Consider the following 3,787-nt stretch of genomic DNA (forward strand, 5'->3'; position numbering starts at 1 on the left):
AAAAATGACCCCAATCCAGGTCCATCTGAAAAGCAGCAGCAACTGGAGTATCCCCATATATTGTTGTTTTTTGTCAGGAAACATCTGCTGGAATGAAACCCATTCGTGTTTGTTATTCATCACCGGAGCAGATCCAAATCCAAGCTGAAAAGACCAGAATGGAAGTAAGGAGCTGGGAAACTGGTAGAGTCATTTCCTTCAGGCAGTCCCAACATTCCCCACCTTAATGACATGCTACAGACGTGGATTTGGCTGGCTCAGGTACCTGCACCCTCCTCGGTTGTGAGATGGTATTTCCAGGGGTGGGACAAAGAGGAAAGCTGCATCACAATCCACCAAAACTGGCAAATCATGATGTATCTCTCAAAAAATCATCCCAATAATGCAATTATCTATTCTTCTTTGTTTGCTATTGGATTCAGATCCCTTGGTCAATCAAGGCAAATCTAGGATTTTTCTGTATGCACAAACAATCTTGCAGATTGTGGTCAGAGGGAAGCTCCATTCTTTCACAAAATCATGAATGAGAAGCAGGAAGAAAGAAGTCACTGGATTCTGTGTTCACAACTGCAATTAATTTTATGGTTCACAATTTGCAAGGTCAAACTAGGAAGATAAAATTTATTTTGTTATTGTCTGACAGGTATAGGGAAGTCTGGAACATCCCTTTTAATTGCAAATTAACATGTCATATTGAAGTGAGCAATAAAAATGTTTAAGGGTTTTTGGGGTATATTCATTGATTATGTTTTAAAGAAAGAGAAAAGATTTAAGCCATCAAAAGAATGATTACAGCATTGCAGGGGGGAATGCCATGAAGTTTTTTTTCCCTTTACCTGTGACAACTTTGGTAGAGCTGACTGGCAGCATAGCAATATCGCAATTATATTTTACTGTACTTTAGTCTTTATGTCTCCAATTAAATGTAGTTGGGTTTGCTTGGTTGTACTTTTAAATAAATTAAATTTGAAAAAATAAAAAAGAAACAGGGAAAAAGAAGTCACTGACTTTTATGTGCACAAATAGGCTTGATTTTATCATTTACGTTTTTTTCTAATTGCTTGATTTGTGTTTGATATTTAAGCACTGGAATAAAGCTTATTTTTTAAGTTAAATTTGTTCTGCTGCAGTAGCGTATGTATTTCAAAGTGTTTTAGAAATTACAAATTTGGCTCCTTCAACTTCAAATGTCATGGCACTTTTGCAGGAGATTGCAACATGAATCAAACATTTTCTGAGTTAACTGGGCATAGAAAATGTTGGGACTCACCACCAAAGATAAGGAAATTGTGACTTGATGGTCTTCCTTCCTATCTGCAATAAATCAAAGAAGTACATATTCCTCTGGGTCATAATCTATCTTTTATGCACTATGCAGGAATGTGCTGTCCCCCTTCCTGTCTCCAAAACACAAAACATCATCCAAAAGAAAAATAGAAATTAGTCCAACTGAAAACATTTGGATTATCCATGTGCACACCTTACCTGAGGCATCTTGTACATGCAGAGAATCGTTGCCATGAAGAGACACACATCTGCATTGGGCCCTCCAATGACAGTCACAGTGTTGTCCTGGACATCACACTTGTAGTTAGGGATGAGTCTGCCCCATGTGGACAGAAGTTCCAGTGAGGCTTGGTAGGTCCAGCTTGCAACAAAATGGCTGTTGTAGATGTGGAAGCCAAGCGTGAAGTTGGACATGTCCTGCTGATTGGCATTGACTTCTTTCACAGCAAACACGAGGGCCAAGACATGCTGGTACATCTGAGTCATGTACCTGCAGTGAGACATGGATGCTGCATCAATGTGCCTCTGCTCCAAAGCATGGCATGTGCTGCTGTTCCATTCACCCCAGAGTAGGTTGTGTGTTGAGCAATCATACTGTGCAAAAACAGCAAGTATGCACACTTTCCCCTGCCCAGTTAGGTGTGGTGCAATGCTAGCACAATGACCTGAACTTTTGATGTCCCCAATGGTCACATTGGCATCATGTGCACAAAACATTGCAATGATCCTACTGCAGTTCAAAGCAATCTTCCCAGAGAAGGGAGTGAAAACTGATCACAGACTTTCATATGATTTAGAAAGCTGGCCAGTGGTAGAAAAGGCACCGTGATTTCTAGGAAGATATGGAAAAAAGGTCTGTGGAATCTAGAGGGGAGAATGTTGGCCAGTGGAAATTACATGGCACTTCCCATCAATGTGCCAGAAGGAATGTTGATCTAGGTTTGTAGGACCCATGCACAATTAACATTACTCTCCCCAGGATCTAGTTATGTATTTAAACGATAGGCAGTCTTGCACACTACAGCATTTCTAAAGGCCCCTTCAGTTCTTTGTTGCAAAAACTCTGGTGGTATAATAAATCCAATTTCCTCTCTTCAGGTATAGTTTCTTCCAAATGCAATTGCCATTTCTCCTTGCTTGCAGCAACCCCTACAGAAGCTGGGTTCATCCATGTGGTACCAGAAGGGGGAGAAAAATGCTGACCAAAGACTAACTTCCTGTTCCTTCAACTACCTAGTTCCCTCTTTTGAAAAGCAGGTGGGGAAATCTCAGGGGGCAACTTATGAAAATAAAGACAAAGGGTTCTTTTAAAAGAGTAAAAAGTAATGAGGAGGAAGCAAGTTTGCTGATAGCAGTGGGCTTTTATCTGCCTTTCTCAACTGAAAGGAAAAGTCGCAGTGTTTCCCTTACCTGAGCAAAATCTATACCCAGATAATTCACCTGCCTGGAGGGAGAGCAGCACACTCCAATTCATGAAGGTTTTTATTGTAGAGGTGCCATGGGACCATTCATTTTTCAGATGGATACTAGCTTGACTAACCCTAGAAAAAAGACATGATCAAGGAGTCTTACATTGAGTCATCAAAGAGATCCAGAGAGGGATGTGATCTGAAGTTCACAGGGTTGGAAAAGATGAAGATCTGAGAAAAGATGCCAGCAATGATGACATCTCCTGACTGATAATACTTGTGCTTTATTGGCAGCAGGTCACCAAGGTTACATTTATCAGGTGGAAAACTGCACGCTGTCAGAGGCAGCAGCAGGAATATAAGCAGCACACAGATCCCAGTCCTGTAAGAATATTTTCCTCCTTTGCCAGGATTGACCTGCTGCTTCATTGCTATTCAAGTGATTAGCAAGATTCAAGTAGCTGAGCCTGGTTGGAATGACCACTCAGTCAGCCCATGCAGAGGTATGATCTTGATGGAACAGCAATGTGACTGCCAGAGCCCTTCCTGTCTTAGGCTTTGCTATGAATCAAACATGGAGGGTTTATCAAAGCTCCCTTTCAATATTGTTTGCTTTCTTGCCAGTAACAATGGGAGATGCTCTGGGGCATAGGGATGAAGTGAAGTAATCATTCTCACTCTGATAATTACATGGAATTTGATCACCTACTCATAATTGCAAGTTATCACCAAGCTAGATTGATGAAAGAAAGAGAGAGAGAGAGAGAGAGAGAGAATGAGAGGAAGAAGAGAAGAGAAGAGAAGAGAAGAGAAGAGAAGAGAAGAGAAGAGGAAGTTTATCACATATTTCAGCTGCATTATTTTTCTGGTCCTGCTCCATGAGCTTGCAGGATGCCCATAATAGCACACAGGATGCAGAATAAGGTGTGTGGCCTGTTGATGGAGCAAATGATTAGCATGCATGTGTCCATCCCTAGCACCTGTACCTCTGCACAGGGCTTGGAGAGACTACCCTCCCAGGCTAAGAAGAAATGCTGTGGCTCATGCCTGTCTGCCTGGGCCAGCAAAATTGTAGGCTGCATTGGGTGATC

The 3,787-nt window shown here is 41.5% G+C and overlaps 1 pseudogene; it reads right to left on the reverse strand.

Annotated features, from left to right (window-relative positions):
• Positions 1–3,125, reverse strand: part of LOC123021702 — a 17,163-nt pseudogene extending 14,038 nt beyond the window's left edge.
• Between the last annotated feature and the right edge of the window lie 662 nt (positions 3,126–3,787).

Source organism: Varanus komodoensis, unplaced genomic scaffold, assembly GCF_004798865.1.
Source record: "Varanus komodoensis strain SLA01 unplaced genomic scaffold, ASM479886v1 scaffold1724, whole genome shotgun sequence".
Taxonomy (NCBI): domain Eukaryota; kingdom Metazoa; phylum Chordata; class Lepidosauria; order Squamata; family Varanidae; genus Varanus; species Varanus komodoensis.